Source organism: Fukomys damarensis, unplaced genomic scaffold (assembly GCF_012274545.1).
Source record: "Fukomys damarensis isolate Sample0158 unplaced genomic scaffold, DMR_v1.0_HiC HiC_scaffold_23, whole genome shotgun sequence".
Lineage (NCBI taxonomy): Eukaryota > Metazoa > Chordata > Mammalia > Rodentia > Bathyergidae > Fukomys > Fukomys damarensis.
In genome coordinates, this window is record NW_022900935.1 from 31,855,893 (window position 1) to 31,876,490 (window position 20,598).

The 20,598-nt window shown below is 48.1% G+C and overlaps 1 protein-coding gene across 1 annotated transcript in view; it reads right to left on the reverse strand.

Annotated features, from left to right (window-relative positions):
- Window positions 1–20,590, reverse strand: part of Glis1 (GLIS family zinc finger 1) — a 170,655-nt gene extending 150,065 nt beyond the window's left edge. The window contains exon 1 of the mRNA XM_010610358.2: window positions 20,546–20,590. The gene's annotated coding sequence lies outside the window, so the exon portion shown is untranslated. The remainder of the gene's footprint in view (window positions 1–20,545) is intronic.
- Window positions 20,591–20,598: the final 8 nt, after the last annotated feature.

The window sequence follows — 20,598 nt, forward strand, 5'->3', positions numbered from 1 at the left end:
AAAAAAAAAAAAAAAAGAGGTATGGAAGTAGCAGGTGCTACCCCAGCCCCACTTCTTGACCTCGGTGGGTCATTCAAGGCCCAGGACAATGTAAGTTGAACTTTTCTTCACAGTCATTTCAGTTACATCTCTGTTCCAACATGAAATTCCTCCCTGTGCCCAACACAGGAACTCACAGCTAGCTCCTACCAGGCCTTTGCACCGACAGCCTGTGCCTGGAGCAGTGCTTCCTGAACTCTGACTGCACACCCAGCAGCAGCTGAGATCTGTCACACAGCAGATCCCCATGCAGCAGGACTGGTGAAATGGGAGACCCTACTCTGCCAACCAGCCCCACAGTGATGCCAGCGCCACTGGTCTGGAGGCCACACTGTGGGTGGTGGACAGAGAGCATGCCTTGGTCCCTATACACCATCAGGTCAAGGGCCTCCTGACCCGGCAAAGCCGGGTCAGTGCTGCAGCAGGACACAGAAAGGTCCTGCAGCCATCCCATGTGTGTCGCGCTAGTCAGTGCTGGGAGTGGATGCCAAGTTCGTGTTTCCACCAAGGGCCCTGGAGGACAGGGTCCAACACAGGACCCGGCACACAGCTGGGGTCAGTGCGTGCCCCTAGCTGGACAGGCAAGCACTGGTGGTCAATCACAGACCTGCTCATAGGGCCTGGCATCACAGGGGCCCCCAAAGCCTGCCCCCTTCTGCCTTGTTCAAGACTGGTCAGCCGGAGGCCCCATCTGGTCCTGCCAAGGCTCTGATGGTAGGTGGTTCGGGAACAGGGAAGAGCCATGATGGGCTGAGACGTGGACAGCCAAACGTGAACATGGACCTGGAAGGCAGAAACAGAGAGAAGGAAGAAAGAAAGACTGCAAGTGAGACAGAGAGAAATGGAGACATAGAGGCTTGGACAGATGCAAAGGGGAAGAGAGAGAGAAGTAGAGAGAGTATAAAGGGAAACCCTAAAAAGGGAGCAGAGAAGACCATAGAAGGATGGCTGGTTATAAAGAGATGGGGGATATGCTAAAAGCACAAGAGCAAAGGAAAGAAGATGGGGCAGAAAAGACCTCCTGAGCCTGCATCTAACTGTCCCTGAAGGACATAAGTTCATCCGGAGGGTGCCACAGCCCCACAGGAGGACACCGTGAATCCAAGGCTTCTTCATGACATGCCCAACACCTGCACCCTGGGCTTTGGGGAATGGACAGGTTCTGAGGCCTTTTTCTTATTTTCCTCTACCTTTCCCAGGCCCCCTTCCACCCTGAAATTACTAGGTGAGGAAAGACAGATTGGAAACGGTAATTGATATATTTTATTGCTGTTATGAAAGCAAACAAAATCCAACACTAGCAGGAGGCTGAGCTGAGCCTAAGAAAGCAGGCAGCACAAGCGACAGGAATTGCCCACAGGCCACTCATCTTCTCTGAGTCCCTGCTTCACCAGGAGCAAAATTACATACCGGGCGTCTCATCGAGTGCTAAGAAGATGGCCTGGGCTGTGCACACCTGAGGGCTCACCCAGAGCACAGCCCACAGGTGCTTCCAACCGCGCTCGCCCAGGAGGCCGGAGGTGGAGCGAGATCCCCATTTTACAGAAGAAACAACTCTTACACGGTACCCCGGTCCTTAAGACACTGACAGCTCAGGTCCACGACAGTCTGCCTTCTGACCTTATCATCTCTACTGCCCCAGCTACAGGGCTTGACCAAGATTAACACTAAATGTGCTTTTTTCCAACAGTGGCCAATCCTCTTCTCAGGCGGTGCCAGGCTCTGAGACTGGGGTACAAGAGCTGACCAGGAGTGGCTCTACTGCCTAGGGAGACGCACACCCAGAGTGACCATCGCTGGATGGACAGGAGCTTCAGGAAGGTCCAGCTGGGCGGGTCAACGTTGACTCTGGGCAAACACTGCTCTAGGCTTGCCAGGTGGAAGGAAGTCTGACTGTGTTAAGCAAAGGATAGCCATGGATGACAAGCCATTAATAATGACAAGTGCTGGGATAAAAACCTAACAGAGAAAAATAACACGAAGGAACTGGTGGCGAGAAGAGCCTCTCTGGTAGTGACACTTAAGCAGCCCCTTGTGTTGTCATGGAAAGAACAGGGGACAAGCAGAGGGGCAGGCCCGCTAAGGCCCTACCAAGGGGACACGTTTACTGCAGGGTCACACCAGAGAGGCCAGCACGGCCCGGGGCAACTAGGGAGGCAGAGGACGAAGACAGATGTCATGTCTGCCCCACAGTCCAGGGCAGGGCAAAATGGGCAGAGGGCTTCAGACCCAGCAGCGCTGCAGCCTCACCCAGCCTTTCAGCTGGGGATTTAGCTCAGTGGTGCCACACCTGCCTCACAAGCACAAGGTCCTGAGCTCGATCCCCGATACCAAAAGCACTAGCTGCTGGGAACAGCCTATAGTGCACACAGGCAGCCGTGGCAGCCAGGAGACCTCACATGGTCAGGACAGAAACGCTGGGAGTGGCATGGGCCAGCTGCTACTGGTGAAGACACAGACCCTGCACAGGGCCAGGCCCGAAGCCAGGGGCTGGTTGACTCCGAAAGGTGGAGCCGCCAGCAGAGGACCAGGAAAAGGGGCACCCAGTGCAGGGAGGCAGCCAGGACGACCCCGGTGTGGTCACTGTGCCAAATGCAGCTGCCCACAACAACAAGTGAGACAGAGACAGATGCAACAGCACAGCCCGCCTCTCAGCAAGTGCAGTGGTGTTGAGAGAAAGGCTACAGACAGCGCAGGGCAGAGCACTGCAACGGCAGCAGAGAGCAACAGGAGAGGACTGGATGGGGCGCAGCAGGTGAGCCAGCGGCTCCCAGAGCGTGTCTGCACGCAGAGGGCAATCAGCCATAGGAGCCAAGTTTTCCGGTTGTTGTTGTTCTGCAGTACTGAGGACTAAACCCAGGATCTTCACCCTGAGCTCTATCCCCTGTCCTTTTTCATTTTTCTTCTTCCTCTTCCTGCCTCTTCTTCCTCTTCTTCCTCTTCTTCCTTCTTTTCTCTTCCTCTTCTTCTTTAAAATTTTGATACGGGGTCTTGCTGAGTTGCCCAAGCTGGTCTCAAACTTGCTATCCCCCTGCCTCAGCCTCCCTGAGGGCTAGGATCACAGGTGTGTGCCACCATTCCCAGCTGCAAGACTTTGAGGGAAAGGAGTGGGCGGATGTGGAGACACCAGCATGGCATAAAGGGGCCTGCAGGCCCCAGCAAAGAGGAGTGAGAGGCGGGGCCTGTGGAGCACCCCCAGTGCTCTGAGCCCCCGAATTCAGGCTGGATCCCTGGGGGACTGTGTGCTCACTTGACACCACTTTTGGTGCCATTTGACCAATAGGCTCAGGTGGTTCAGGTTTCTGTATTTGCCTGTTTGTTTTGTGGTGCTGGAGACAGAACTCACGGGCCCTCTTCCACTGAGCTACATGTTCAGTTAAATTTTTTATATGGAGACAGGGCCTAGCTAAGCTGCCCTGGTGGGACCTGAATTTGTGATCTTCCTGCCTCAGCCTACTTCAATGCTGGGATTAGACACATGCCACTACACCTGGCTCCTGATGGTTCAGTTTTAACTGGGATAAAATAAAGAAGGGCAGGGATGTGAGGGTGACAGAGGGAGAGAGGGCTGGAACAAGGGTGTTTGGGAAGGAGAGTTACAACGACTCTCCACTCTGAGCTGGGGAAGAGGGCAGCGAGGACACGAGGGAGGGACAGAGGAAGAGGAGGATCAGGGGAGTCAGCATCAGGATGTGAGGCTGGCCCTCACTCTAGAGAACGGACCAGACAACCACAGAAGGGAAGTAAATGAAAACAGGCACGTGAACTGGGGAGAGACAGCTTAACATTCCACAAATCTCCTCAGAGAGGTACAGTAAGATCCTGTGTCCATAAACAGAGCTGGAATGCATGAAAGGGGCTGTCCAAGTCCAAGAAAGCCCTTTTATAAACTAAAAATAACCAAAGCCAAAAAAAAAAAAAATGGGAGATAAGGTCAGAAAACAGATCAAAGAGACAAAGAGATAGGTATTGGGGGGAAAAGATAGGGAAATTAGAGGGCTGATACAGAAATCTGAATATACAACTAGTGGGATTTCCAGAAAGACACAACAGAGAAAAAGAATGGAAGCACAAGGTCCTGAGTTCGATCCCCAGTACCAAAAAAAGAAAAAAACTGAACACAAGACAATGTCTAGAGAAAGTCAGTTTCCAGAAATACAAGGACCAAGTACCCAGGAATAAGTCCACACCAAGGCACACTGCTGGCAATCTTCAGACCACCAGAGATGCACAGTGGGAAAAGGGGTCCCAGCCTCCCGTTGACTGAACACAGGCACTGACACATACTCTGCCCATCAGTAGACCCTGATGGCTTTGCAGCTCAGACCCATCTGGGTACAGATCAAGACAGGGAAGGCAGCTGTGCCCCAGGGCTGCTGTGTGTCCACCCAACAATACTGTTGGGTTGGGGGGAAAGTCCTTGGCTGTGTAGTTTCCACGCCTGGGTCTCCAGCCTTAAGAGGGAATTCTGAGGACTGCTCAGCATCCTGTTAACAGTCTCTTTTCTGCTTCTATCAGCCAGGGTTTGTAAGAAAACGCAACCAGGAGATGGGGTCCCACACAAGACAGTCTGGAGGAGAGGTCCCTCCTAATGAGCTTGGGGTGTAGGAGAGATGAAACTAGGTTAGCCTGATGCATCTGAGCATTTAGGAAAGTATGACTGATGGGTATTTGACAGATTGATGGAATAATTAGGGGAAAATGGTACTGGACCCAAATAGAAAACTAAGCAGATGAAAAAGGTCATATTTAACCTCAGGAAAATAAACTGTTGTGCCAGAAAGGAAAAGTTCTCATGGTACATGATTCGATTTGATAGGCTGTTCCAAGTGTAGCCACAGCACTGAGACAGTGGACTCCAGAGGGTGCCACAGAAACAGCTCTGTCATTACCCTCACCCACCCATCCCCTACTGTCCCTTTCTAAACCCCATGTGCAAACTGGTCCCCATCCTCACATGCCACCTCCCACCCCTGCAGAGTCCTTACAAGTCTGGAAGTTCCTACACTCCCTAGATCACTCTTAGATCATAAAACATCTTTTAGTCTAAAGAACTTTTAGTACCAAGAACAATCTCATCTTAGGAATTAAGATGTCCTGTCCAGATTAATAATCTCAACACAAACCAGCATTGACAGGGGTCTGCCTAGGCCAGGATCGGGCATGTCAGAAGGGGGCAAGCAGGCCTTGGGTCCCTGAATGCCCACTGGCACAGAGAGCCCTCTGCAGGTGAAGGCTGGACCCCCTCTGTGGGTTCCTGGGAGCTGCTCCCCCACTGCATTCCACAGGACACCTCCAGTCTCTCGTCTCTGCCTGGCCAGGAGTGCTCTCAAGCAGGGTTGGCCTTGCGGTGACCATCTGGGAACGACCTGGATCAAAACCTCGGCCACATCACTTGGCAGGAACAGTGCGCCATCTTCACTCTGCCAGCCAAGGTCTTTCCTCTTAGTCATCTTCATGGGTGGACCCACCAGTCACTCCTCTGGCTTCTAGGTGGTGGCCTGCTCTCCACATGGTCCTCTTTGAGCCAGGTCTCGAGTTGTGAGAGGAGGAAGCAATCCCCTCAACCTGCCACCTGCCACAGGACAAGGACATATCACAGCCCCTTGACAACACTTCCCAAAGATACTCTCTTTGGCTCTTCCACTTCAACCCTTTTATCTCCTCAACATGCATATGGGGCCAACGATTTCAAAACCAGCATCTCGTGCAGGAACCTGAGTGCCAGAACAAACATAAGAATGAGGCAGGCAACACCACTGTCATACTTCCTGTCGACCAGAAGGGAAAGACCAGGATTCCCACATCGGCCTCCCATCGCACAAGGTCCCTGAGTGAGCTGGCTTAACCAAAGAATGGCGACACACCAGAGGAGGGGAAAAGAACGTGAGTATGGAGGTGGGACAGGAGGAGAACGAAATCCTCGTTTGTCACAAGAAGCCAGCAGACAAGGGAGACAATGCACCACAACACAGCAGCAGAGGTCTAATCCTCGGTACTCGCCAGCTGTGCAGGCTTAAACAAGCTACTGTGCCCCTCCAGTCTGCTTCTTCACCTCCGGGTCAGAGATGATACCTAACAGTGGTAACACCCTCACCGGGCTGTGAAGAGTGAAAGACTCAGGTCTGTGATGGGCTAAGAACATGACTGGACCGAGGGCACCAGCTGAGACTTAGCTGTTACCGGTCTTATTTTTGTAACTGACATGTATCAAAGAAAATGCTAGAAAACAATGAGATAAGTCCACTACGGCCACCGTGGTATACAAGCCCACATACCTGGCGCCCACTGGAGGTGGGCATTAGTGTAGCCTCGGCCAAAGGCAGCTGCCTCACAGGAGGGGACAGTGGAGGAATGGGGTTCTCTTTAAGCCTTATTGCATTAAGTTACTTAAAAAGCTATGTGTGGTGTTGTTTTTTCTAAAAATAAAAGCTTATTTTTAGAACATTAATAAAACAAGTTACCGCAAATAGCAATAATAACAAACAATAGGACTTGGTAAGTGACAAAAAGAAAAGCAATGAAGGCAATGACAAAGGAAAATCGTGGCAATATGACTACATAATTATTTTAATATTTGTTTCAAAACCATCAGAAAAGCTGGTTTAAACAGCAGACTCATAAAAACATGAGCAACATATATGAATAAAACATAACATCCTTAATGAGAACACTTTAAGAAATGTCAATTTTTAAATTTTGTAAGTAAATCTTTAGACCTCCAACATAAACATCCATTTGCAAAAGAGGAGATTAACTGTGAACCAACATACGCTACAGGTTCCACCGCCCTCGTGATCAAATATACAGAAAGTAAAAGAAGAGCTGGTGTCATTTCCCCCTTCACATTAGGAAAGCAATTTTAAAACACCGGTGAAGACACAAGCAAGCAGGTTCTCCCAAAAGGCACTGTCTGTAGGTGTGAAACTACTATACCTGCAGAGGACCACAAGGTGGTATGTGTGAAGTGTTGCCGCCCTTCTGCCTAATAGCCATCCCTCTGGGAACCCATCCTAAGAAAATAAGCAAAGGTGCAAATGAGGATCACCACAGAAGCAATGAGCGCTACTATAGGGAAAGCTGAAAACTTCTATAAGCATTATGTGCACACACAAGCGCACAAGTCTTTGTTTGAATGCCCACAAACCATCTCTGAGAGGCCAGACAAATTTCAGACACCATTAGTTTGGGATGGGAAACCAGGGGCAGGGGGAAGAGGGCAATGACAGGCATTCCCTACGGAACCAAAATGATCTAACAAATTCAACAGAACGGAACATTCTTTGGATGTTTACAAAGAAGTTAGCAACATGGATAAGGTTTGTTATGTCAGAATGTTAAGCTTAAAAATGAATACATGAGACAGTATTCAAAATGATCTCAATGATATACAAGTACATTAATATATGGTTACAGACAGAAAAAAGACTGAAAAGACACACGCCAAACTGTAAACAACAGTCACTACTGGGGATAAGATTATAAGGAAGCATTATTTCCAACTTTCTATTTCTCTAGAGTTTCCAACTTTTCTATAGTATGTAGTACTTACATGAGTGGAAAACAGATTAATAAATTATTTTCACCTACCTCCCAATGAAGGAGTAGGAGTAAGACCTAGAAATCTACTGGAAGCAGGAACTTATAGGGATAAAACAACATCGAAGCGTTCCTGTCTGAGCTGCCACCCGGGCACTGCCAGTATTTTATAGACCCGTGATAGGCTTGCAGCAACCACCTGAGAACCAGCACAGCCCACCCAGCAAGGCCTGGCCACTTAGTGCCCCTCTCAAAGCAGGCCCCTGATCTCTCTTGTCGGTGCTCTCCCACGAGCTCTGTGATCAGGAGAATTCAGGACTCACCACTGGTAGCAGCCACACGTGTCCACCTGCCTGCCCTCTCAACCAGATGTTCCCCGAGGCACAGGCCAAGGACAGAGTGCAAAGTGACACCAGAAGATGGTGTCAGGAATGTGTGGTCAACACTGTCCAGAGGAACTTTGTGTGGTGATGGAAATGTTCTGTATTTGCTCTGTCTGATTTGGTAGGCATGAGCCATACTGTCTACTAAGCACCTGAAATGCAGTTAATAAATGACTAATAGACTGAACATCTCCACCTGCTTACTTACAATTGATTTAAATAGCACATCACATATCACAGAGTGGTTAAGATTAAACAAGGCAATCCATAAAAAAAAAGAAAGAAAGAAAACCTGACCCAGTGCCTTGCAGGGCTCAGTAAATGATGGCTCCAAAACAACGAGAATGATAAGGAGCAGAGGACAGGAGGAGAGTATCTAACAGTCCTTGGGCTCCTACAGGTGTGCCAATAGCAAACAATGGGAATTTATGGGACTCCACATCTCCCTAGCAAACAGCTCTTCTGTAATTCTCAGTGCAGAGCAGCCAGAGCCACTGAAAGAAGCTTAAGCAAGCAGGAACTGGCAACAGGTACAAGGAAAGGGCCGGACAAGGCTGTCTCCACCCAAGACAGAAAAACCTGTGCAGATTCCACACCAGTGCCAGCAGAGGCCCTTCCAAGTTCCCACCTGTCTTCAGAGGTGTGGCAATAAGCCACCCACAGGCCCTTTCCCACCCACAGCTCTCAGGTCCTCACACGGGCCACACAAGGGGAGCCAGAAAATACTTCCATGTTCTAACTTGGCAAACCAAGTCTCAGTGAGATTTGTCAGGTCACCAGGCTGAGACTGGCTGGAGGACAGGAGTCTGCTTGGGACAGAAAGCCAAGTGATAAGGTGATGGCATCACACAGAGGAGGGCTGGGACGGAGAGAGCCTGTGAACACCTGTTCTGTCTACCTGCCTTCCAGGCTATGAGCTCCAGGAAGGGAAGTGCTGTTAGTCTACATGGTATCTGGGCACTGGAGCCAAGACCCAAAGCACAACAGGCACTCAGTGAACAGTGATGAACCAACCAACCACCAACCAGACGTAGACACATCCGTCTCAGCTTTCGGGGTGTTTCCTGTATTCCAGCCCTTATTTCCCTACCAGTTTGCTAGGCAGGGATCATTTTCCTCATTTCAGAACAGGAAAAAAAGGAGGCTTGGAAATTGACAGCTACACTCTAGCCTGTTATACTGAAACCCACTTTGGAGCTTCCTAGGAAACCACACATTCACTGGAAAGGAACAAGTCAACCCTGCTGGGGTCCTGCATCGTTCTGGCCTTCAACCACACTCCAGCAGCAAGTCAGAGGTGCACTCCTTTTAGACCGTGTCTCCAGGGAGCCCAGAGTCGCACAGGAGGAAACCATGTGTTATGGCTGGGTCTAGATGTCCCCCCAAGTCTCATGTGGACAGAGGTGGGACTTCTCAGTGGTGGCTGGATCTAGAGTGTATGATGCTGGGATTAAGAATGTGTGCAGTGATTATTAAATTAGTCCACTGATTGCTTTGGCATAGTTCTGGGTAGAATAAGGGTGCCCCACCCAAAGTGCAAGTGCTACCTGCTTTACCTGAATAAAATATAAGGGACAGAAAGAGGGCCAATGTTGCTGTTTGTCACTTGTTCCTTGCTGCTTGCTGCCTTCTGCCTGCCCTGGTTTCTCCCCGGCAATGCCTCTCTGCCATGCCACCCTGCCTTGGAGCCAGCTGACTATGAACTGAAACCTTTACAAATGTGAGCTTAATAAACCTTTCTCCTTTAACTTTGGGTGTTGGGTATTTTGTCTCAGCTAGAAAAGTAAGACACCACGAAGCCAAGCATCTCTAAGACCTGACTCTACCAGGAGAGGAAAGTGACAGAGGGAAGTCAGCAGATGAAGAAGAGCAAGACTAGTTCTGGCTGGAAGAGGCAGTTCAAGGCTGTGAGGAACGGATCAGATCAGACAAGGCAAGGAGCAGAGAAAGAGAGGTCAGCCCACAGCTGCCACCTGCCAACTCTCATACCATGGGCAGGTGACTCAGCCCCCTGAGCCTCATTTTTCCTCATCTATAAAACAAGGAGAATGATACAGACTCACAGGTAGTGAGTGGAGGAAGATTCAAGGGGCATGGGTGGATATCTACTCACAGAGGGATCAATATAGAGAAGCCATCACAGTGCTGCAGAAGCAGGCACACTCAGGATGCAGAGAGCAGGGCAGTAACAACACCTTGAATTTGGGAGGAAGAGTCAAGGTCATTCAGCAGAATGCTGCTACAGTCAAATGGCAACTCCCAACCTAATAAACAGAGAGAAGCCACACACAAGCCCCACCCCATCCTACTGAACACCAGAGTCAGTCCTCTATGCTGCATAAGGGTCTTGCGCCAACCCAGGACTAGGGCCTGTCAGTGAGCAGAGCTGAGGAGGACCACACTTACCTTTGCAAACGGGAGACCACTCCTGACCTTCCCCCAGATCTACATGAAGCCACAATGCCAGCCAATCAGATCTATGTCCTGGGTTCCCACTCAGTCTTACTCCTTTAATTACACAAGAAAGAAAACAAGTGGAGTAAGGGGGTAGGTCCTACAACGTCGAGAGACAGCAGCAAGCATCCCAGGTCCTAGGCCGGCTCTGCCTTCAAACAGACCAGTGAGCACACTCTGCTGGTGACCCACCTGTGGGCTGCAGCCTGAGTCTCATGCTCTGCAGACCTTTTGTCCTCATCCGGAAAGACAGAGGCTCACAGTTCAACGAACTTGCCCAAGGCCTAGCCAGTGAATACAGTCAGGCTCTGAGCCCAGTTCTGGCACCAAAAGCCACATGGCCACCTTTGCATCTCTTAACAGCCTTTTGAGATGGTAGCTATATTATTAACATTTCACAGAGTCACAGGCAAATAACATGATTGGACAAATAATATAACTTGGAACAGCTAGGTGGTGTCCAGTGAGATATCAGGAGGATAACACAATTCCCCGAGGCCTCTAGCTAATCCTTCCCTGGAGAGAGGACCTCAGGTATGGACATCAATCTCTCCTCTTGGGCAGGGCCCAAGAGCTGCCATCATCTGGCTCCCAACTCTCAGTTCCAACACTCAGTCCAAGGTTACCTTTATCTTAGAGAATCTGGGTCCCATGCGGAACCCCAATATCTGCTCTTTAAACTACAAGGCAAGAGCCCCACAGTGCCTGGGGCTTTGTCTGGAAGAGAGGACAGGCATGCAGCAGAAGGTGCCATGAAAATACCGCCCAAGAAGTTGGCACCCAGTCACGGCAGGACACCAACAGACACGAGCCCTTCCACCTGCCCTGTGGCCTGGCCACCCCAAAGCCTTACGACAGGAAGCCTCTGCAATCCAAACAAGGAGAAAGGAAGACCTAGAGTTCACCCAGCAAGCCACGCATGGCTCATATGAAGAGCCCTAAGACAGTGCTGGAAAGAGAACGTGACTCCTGCACAGAAAGCTCACCGAGCACTTCCTCCAGCATCCAGTCCTGAGAGCTTGTGCGTGTCCAACTCTGTAGGAAAAACAAAAACATCAAATTCACCCTGCTACACAGGCTACGGTTCCTTGAGGACAGGCACCAGGATGCCCTTCTCACGCTGACCCAGGCCTGTGATGAGCACCCAGGATCCTGGGATAAGGACACTCTGCCCCTGCCCTCCAGTTCACCTAAGTCAGTAGGCAACTGCCACAGAGTACGACCAGTGACACCACAGAAGGAAGAAAGGGGAAAAAGGGAAGGCTTCTAGGAGGTGGCACCTGAGTTGGATCTTGATCAGTCTGGTGAGAAACAACCCTTCGAAGAAGTTCTGATACCATCACATGATGGCAGTAACAATAAAGAAAATAACTATAATCCCAACACTGACCGAACACCTGTTGTGTGCGAGTCTCTGTTTTTAATCACTTACAATGGGTTAGCCCTCATAACAGCCTTTTGAGATGGTTGCTGTCTTACCCCCAATTCACAGATGGGGATACTGAAACCTAGAAAGCTCAACAACTGATCTGAGACCCCTACATTAGTTAGTACACAGAGCAACAATTTCAACCCGGTGACCCAGTTCCAAGCTCACAGCCTCAATCCGCACCCCAATACACCTCTCAAATGTTTCCTTCATGCCAGACCTGGCGATGGACACTGGGGCACGACAGTGAATACTTAAGCGGTACTTATTTTCCAAATCATTCCAAAAATGATTTCAGGACACAGAGATGAATTAAAAGGTCACTGTTTCTATAGAAAGAAGGACAAGCAAAGAGAAAATTCCAGGTCCTAGGCTGCGTAAGAAAAAGTCTGCAGCTGCCAGGGAAAAAGCAAAGCAGCCATCCATCAGCAAGAGACAGAAGCATGGAGAGGGCCGGGAGGAGATCTCAGCTGCCAGCTCAAGGCCTTGGTTTTTCCCCACTGGCCAAATGGTCACCCATCTACCCACCACGCTGTAACTTCGGGGGAGACAAAACCACGTCTCTCCAGATTGTGCAGCTACTGCTACGGCTAAGCAAACACGAATCTGTTCAAAAGAACTCTTATAATTAGTAGCTAGCTGAATCTCACTAGGTGTCTTCTCCACCTAGCATGAGAGTAAAACAGCTATCACGAGGCCAGGGGGAAGCCTGTTGTCCTTGTGTTAACAAAACTTGGATACCCCTGCTGAGCGGGACCAGCGGGAAGCAACGGAAAGGTTTGAGCAGAAATTTCTGAGGATTCAAGGTCTAGGATGTGGATTCTCTACCCAGCCCTGTACCCTCCTCACCTCTCGGAACCCTCCAATCTCTTTGAAATCAACCATCTGAAGGCTCCAAGAAGAGCCTGCCCGGCAAGACGCTCCAGTGCGGAGACATTCTCACAAAGAGCGCTACGTAAGTACAAATGACTGTTTGATCAATCATTTGGCCTCAGCGTGGGATTTGGTTAGAATTAAAGCCATCTGGAGGAGGGGGTGGGGGGGAGGAGACAAGCAGGCGGGAAAATGACCCACCCCCTCCCCCAAAAAGCATTGTTAAAATATAATGGGGAAAACCAGTAAAGTCCCTGCTGTTATTTCAGCCTAAGCCACTTAATCCTTCAGCACATAAAGCGACTTATTTTATGACCTTTTCCTTTTAAAAAGTAAATCAGAAGATACTGCCTTGAATTTAGATATCTCTGAAACATACTACTCATCCCTCCCAGTGAAATATCCTGTTTCATAAACCTCCTTCGAGACACTTGAAACTGCAGATCACTAAATGCCTAGCTTTAGGCATCTGACATTCCAGAGAATTAATATTTAAACTTATTATAGAAAAAAAGAATTGAGTTTGGTCGAAGCATGAAATATTTAATAGTGTCTCCAAATTAGAAACCCTATTTTGTTTCGCACTGGAAACACCAACGCTACTACCTGGGCTTTGCATTCAAATGAGATGAAACACAGGGGGAAAGAGACAGGTTTGGGGAGCGGAAGGGATCAAGTTTCATTTTTACGATATACTTAAAATCATATTATCAATTCTCTGCCTTGCGGGTTGGATTTGAGAGCATGGAAGCTACCGAACCACCGAAAACTGTGGCGAGATCAGTGCATCCGCCTTCATTCTGAAATGAGCCCAGTGACTTTCTCTACTCAATAGGACAAAATACTAAGTGGTTTGGGATAAAAATTAAGCTTCAATTGACACAGCAGATCCTGGCAGCTTCTGCCAGCACGTGTAATTTATTTACAGTGTTGGAAAGTCAACAAAATACATCATCAACTCTTATACAAACTTCTACTAGGTATTAAATACCCAACTCTCAGAGAAGTAATTCACATAGCCCAGCAGTGTTCCAAAATAAATTCAATCTCAGCCCTCCAGAGAGCTTAGAACAGCAAATGGGATCTGCCCTCTTCGAGTCAGGTTTACAGTCCTCCCTGGTTTCTTGCTAAAGCCCTATTTTCCAGCAAACCTGTTACTTAAAAACAAAAGTGATAACGCCAATGTCCAAAGGCGTCATCTGGTTGCTAAAAAGACACAAATAGGAAGAACCAGGACCACGACCACGTCGCAACGGGAACCATCCCCACTGAAATCTCTCTTGCCCACTCAGTGTCAACAAGGCAAAAACAAAACCTCAGCCCAGAAGAGCTCCTTCAGTTCTGTCCTTGGAGAACGCACACGCTCACAAACATCACGGGAACCTGGTAACGGGACTGCGCCTTCCACAGCGGACCATCCGGCTCCTCGGCACTGACACAAAAGACTCATTTCCCACAAACTCTCAAGTTCAATCAGACCCCCAGCTCCTACTCCCACCCCCGTCTCAAGCCTTCTTCACCCCACCGAGTGCTTAAATAACTGCTTTATAGATCCCCGGGGCACGCATTTGGTGGCAAGGTGGGGATCCAAGGAATTTCTGCTAGGAAGCAGCAGAAGAGGCCACAACCAGGGCCTCAGCCCGAATCTCTGTCAAACGGGAACTCTTCTCCTTCCCCACAGCAGCAGACAGGGACCGTGCTCTGTGGAGCAGCCTCCCCTTAAAATCTGGCCTTGACTGATTTGCTGGGACTCAGGAGAGGGTTCTCTGGGGGTGGGGAGCACCTGCTCCCTTTCCCAGGCTGGGGGCAATTCAGCACTCACAGCCACAGCCACACGGCTTAGATCTTAAAGGCTGATGCTCCAGATCAGTGTGCTTCTGAGGCAAAGTACTGGCCCAGCTTTCAGACAGACTTGGGTTCAAAGTCCAGGCCCTACTACTTGCTTTGTGGACAACTGCAAGAAAATCGCCTCAGTTCCCCAGTACCTGCTTTCCACACAGGGCTGCTGGGCACAGTGAAATGTGGCCACAACTCTAATACTTCTCGCCTGACACACAGTAAGTGCTCAGTAAAGATCAGTGGGCCTTCCTTTTCCCACACCTTCTGCATTTGCCTTCAGCAGTCAAGACATCCAAGGAAAGACCAAGGCCATAAACGGAGATAAAGGCTCCTCTTTCAGCACCTGGATCCTTCCAGACCCTTCCATCTCAGTGAGAGTGGAAATCTGGAGTCTCAGTGCAGGAAGGGCCAGTGGATCATCCAATCAAACCATTCCCCATTTTACAGATGGGGAAACTGAGGCTTGGAGCAAAGGGCAGAGCCCACATGCATCGAACCCGCACAGTGGCACATGGGTGCACACCAGGCAAGCCCAACTATAACCACCAAATAAATTCAGGCCATACAGGAAATGCACTATTCAGTGAACAGACTGACTGGCTCCTCTCACATCTGACTCAATCGCGGACTTTAAAAACACAGCTCCTAATGCTAACACACACCGCCTCGATTGCAGGCACCCTTGTGAAGGAGCAACCCTTTGGAGTTTCAGGGGAAGTCAGGAAAGAGGAAAACAGATTCTTTGGTCTTTCAACTGGAAGACCACTGGGCCAGGGCTGCAGCCCTTCCACCCACGCCCCAACTCGGCCTCTGTTTTCTTTCAGTTTCTTATAAATAAGGACTTGGGAGACCAAGGCAGCCACAAAATGTTTCCCCCTTTTTTCTGCTTTCCTTACTCAGTAACTCAGCTGTCAGTCCTTGGACTTTGCTTCCAAAGCTGAAAGCTTTTTTTTTTTTTTTTTTAATTGTAAACTATTAATTTGGGCAGAGGCTGTTGATAAACAAGAAGACCGTTTTCAAACAGCTACTATCATTAGCACTGTGAAGGCAAACAGAACTAATATTCTAGGAGTTTGGTCTTTTTTTCCTGGCCCTGGTATCACAGATTGCATTTTGAATTTTTCAAAACCCGCTGCAGTTTATCTTTTCTTTTTTCTCCCCCGGAACTGAATCTTTGTTTCTTTAAGCACACAAACATACTGCCTCCTACCAAAAGACACAACACAACTCTCTAATTGCAACTGAAATCTATATTAGGTGAAAAAAAAAAAGCAAACCACACATGGTTATTTAACTTTGCCTATAACCACATACATAAGGTGAGGTTGTTGAAATAACACCATATCGGCTTCAACATAGGGAATTCTTTGGCAAGAAAATTGAATGAAGGAAGGGAAATTACCTTCTTTATGAAAAAGCCACAGTTAGTGATAGCCACTGGTCAACTTCCAAATAAAGCTTATTTGTTTGTTGTTTTTTTCTAATCCTACCCAACAAAGAATTAAAACCCCTATTTCGAACTTTAGTTTTTCCTCTCTTCTAGGATGGCGGCCAAACTCCACAAAATAAAAACCAAAGAAAATGGTGATAATTATGCAACATTCAGAACAAAGAACATAAGGATATATTTTTTAAATGATTCATTATGCATTTATGCCCATAATGGGATTTTAACGCATTTTAAAAATAAGTGTGCTGGCTCACTCGGCTTCTCACGCAAATGAAACGAAGGGAGATGAGTAACTCTGAGACAGGTTTTCTTTTCTTCAGAAGTGTGAAGCCAAACCATGGCACATACAGAAATTTACAGAGACAAAGCAACACAGCCAGCGACGTACGCTACGGGTAAACCATGGAGACCAACAAAGCCTACATCAAGTCGCAATTTCACGTGATGGTTCCCTTCCCATTTTACTCACCAAGTCTCAGCAGCTTCGAGACAGCTTGAGAGGCCGGAAGGGAAGAGAAATTCTAGCCGCACAAGATTCTCAGGGAAACTTTGGGAATTATATTTCCGCTACATGTCTATAAAAGATTTGTCGGACACATAACTCTTAGGACCATAGACGCAACATGTTCCTATCTCATTTGTATACCCACACACATACTTGTTTCTCTTTGTCTCACTGAGCCTGACATTTGGCCAGCAGGTTTTTCTCCCCCTTATTTGAAACCTCAAACACTAAAAAAATTTGGATCTGATTATTTCCGGATCACAGGACCAGCACTTTAAAATGGATGAAATGCAAGCAAATTGCCTACCAGAGCCGGAGGGGGAAAATGCTTTAAAAATAACTCATACCTTTCTATTATTGCTATTATGCCAGCATCCCAAACCTCCCCAGAACAGCACAGTGGCTTCCTACTTCGATGATGAATCTCAGCCAGGTAACACCACCAAAATCATCACATCTTGCTCTCCGATACCACCCACGCACACATGCACATAACCTACAATTGTGTTACTTTTTTTTTTTTTTTGAGAAAAAAATAGCTTATAAGATTGACTACTTTTTCTCATTTACAGGCATGTTATAGTGGCTGCTTTTCCTAATGGCAGAGTTCACATTTGTTGTGATCACTGGTCTCCTTTCTTGCTGGGATGTATCCAGCCTTGGTACTTGGTGAAAAGGGTCTAGAAAGTCTATGTGAATTAATGACCTCATTATCTGGCTTGGACAGATGGGATCATCTGGTTAACTACAAAGTCTTCCAGACATGCCACAGAGTCTAGTTACCAATTTCCAAAGATCCAAGACAGGAGAAAGAGCAAAACTAAAAAGAGTTTTTAACTTTCTGGAAACATTTGGAGGTTCTTGGTTGCAAACGGCAGCTTTGAGCTGCCTGCACACACATACACACACACACACACACACACACACAGCTGGTACAAGTGTGAAACCAGAATCAAATATTTGGAGCTAGAAGCCTTGGAATATGCCACTCATTGCCTGGAGCTCTGAGCAAACCCCCTGAACCTCCATGTGTGCATCTATAAAATGGGAGCCACATCAGGAAGAGTCAGAATCTGCTCCTTACTTCATAGGCAGAAAGCACTGCTCCATCTGTTCCCTCAGAAGAGCCCACAAGATAGGCAGAGCCAGATGAGGGAAGGTATGGGAACAGGCTCTGAAAACTAAAGCACTAGGCAGAGAACACGCGTCATCGGCCATCACCACAAAGCTGTCCGCCCGTGGGAAGCCCAGATGTTCACCTTCTTCCCTGTCAGGACTTACAAAAGCAGCATCGGGTGTTTAATAATAAGAAAGAAAAATGCAGCATCTGGAGGTTTGGCCTTCCCAGCTGTTTGGAATCTGGATAAGCGGGACTCTGCCATAAACAGATCGTGATTCTTATTGTAAATGATGACAACGTTCGTCCATGACGTGAACCATCCCCCGTGCCTTCTAATCCCGATCTGAAAACACACAGGACCCCAAATATGTATGGATAAATTCTGGATACAGGATCTCATCCCTTCCCCTGCTTGGGATCTGTACAAGGCAGAAGCCAGACCAAGTTACTGGGCAGCAGGGCCACAGAAGACCTGAAGCAAGGCACCTCTCATGCTTCCCACCCCTGGCATAGAATTGGTCTCCTTCACATTCAACATTTTAAAAAGCAAATCTTCCTTGCTTCTCATTCTACCCCGTTCACAGCAAGTATCACTGTGAAACCCAGCACAAATGAACAAACACGACCTCCTCTACCTTTTTTGTTTATAAAGTATTCATTCAACCCTTGTTTTATTTAGCCTGTGAGGTCAGCATTATTACCTCTCATGCAAATGGAAAAACCAGAGGTTGAAAACATTAAACACATTACAAACCCTAAGTAACCAGGCACCATGATGGTCCTTCCTCATTATTTCTCACTAATACTGTCATCAGACTTTCCAAGTCCGTCTCAAGGGTAAATCTACTGTAGTCGGAGAACCCAAGGCTCAGAGGAATAAAATTACTTCTCCCAGCATCACACACATGGGGAAGAGGGCTCTTAACGTATCCAGCACAGGCAATAAATATGTTTCAATTGGTATTTCTGTCCGTTTCCAATAAGCCTGAGAGCTGGGAGCTAGGCACTACACTGAAGGTCATGTGGCATGGCAACTACTGTGGTGCAAGAAGGTGCAGCAGGAAGGTGTCCCCTCCTTAACAGCATTTCTGAGGGTGCTGCAGAGACCTGCTGGTTTTCTCCCAGGCTGCTTCCCTCTACTGAGGAACGTGGCTGCAGAGACACGGAGGCCTCAGTGCCCACACCTCCCTTTCTCCAGGATCCAGATTATGCCAGAGCTCTGGCTTTCACAATGCCTGACCCACTGGGTGGCCTTCTACATACCACACATTTCTCCCACCAAGGGCCTCAGTTTCCTCATCTTGCAAATGCCGGTGATAAATCCCACCCACCAACTATACTGGGAGGCTGAACTGAAAAAACAACAGTTTAGCAGCCTCTTGGAGAAAATGTAACCAGAGACCAACTAGAGGTACAAATAAAGGAGCGCTTTCTCCCATCCCTTTATTCTCCTCTGCCCTTTGCAAATGCATCCCAATATAAAGATTTCGTATTCTAAACACTGGGCAGCAGGGTACAGATACAAATAACTTGGGTTTGGAGGACTGGCAGTGGGAATATGGAACATAAGGTACAGATAAAAAGTCTCTGACCACAGTATGGAATAATGTCCATCACTATCTGAGATGTAAGGTGTGACTTAAGACACGACAGAATGCAGTAGGGTGTGGACGCTAAGGGAGGACTGCGTCCTGGAGCAGGGCAAGCCAGGGAGCACAAGCAGCAAATCCTCACTCACGCTCCCATCTTGCTGAGGGGCACTTCCCTCTGGGAAGAGAGACCTTGCATGTGTATTCCAGCAAAAACACTCTGCAGGCCTTTCCGGTATCTGTGCTTCCCAAACATGGTCTTTACGTCATGGGTAAGAAAGTGACACTTAAAAGAAGACAAGAAATATCTCCCTCCGACAAAGTCAGGTGTTTTCTTTAAAAACAAAAACTTGTGCACATTTATTTCATTTGACTAGGCCCAGAAATGGGCAGCAAATTGGCAGGCCTTGTCTAAGGTGCAGGGCTGATGAGGAGATACTGTTTTTGTCTGCCTCGGAAATCATCTGGACAGAATCAAAAGGTCCCAAGTGCTGAGATAATCAAACACCAATGCTTTGGTTTCTCCCAAAGGGGGTGAGGGGGCAGACATGGCACTTTAATAATTTCTCAAATTCCTGGTTAATTATCTGTCAGCATGAAACCTATAAAAAAAGGCTCAATAATAATTAACTGGGTGAGAGGAACACTTTTGTGAGGATATTGCCATCCTGGCTCAAGCCCCTACCCACACTGGGCCACCCTCTCTTCTCCAGCCTCACTGGTAGCTGGGGGCACTTTACTTCTGGCCATGCCTATGCTTCTGAAGCACCAACTACAGAAAAGCCAATTTTTCAGTCAAGACTTGATTCATGCTGTATTATAGAGTCAGATAATTTTCCATCCAGAATCTAGAAATCATCTAATATAATAAATTCCTCCCTTGACAGATAGGGAAACTGAGGTCCCAAGAGGGGTGGGGTCCTGCTAAAGGTTCCTTCTGTTTTTTGTTATTCACAGAGATTGGAATACTTCAAAGTATGCACTTGGCTGCTCAGAAACAGCTACGCGACTCAGGAGTTGCTAACTCCTAACACACAATAAAATGTTGATGGTTCACACAACTTTTATCAGAAACATACAGAAGCAAAATTATGTAATTTGAGCTTTCTCCACACACTTTTCCCCCCAAACATGCTTATTGAGTTTAAATTAGATGCTTCCGAAAGCAGGCATCATTTTATACTTGACAAGCGAATCCCACACAATTACAGAGAAATCGAGAAACTCGGGAGAAAGTTCCCAAGTATCCCTTCAAGGCTCGGGCGAGGCGGGGCCGAAAGACTCTCCACACCCGCGGCCCAGCACGTGGGCAGGGCCGGACTCACCCTTCCCGGCGGCGGCGGCCTTGGCCTGGCTGTAGTCTCGAGGACTCCGGGCC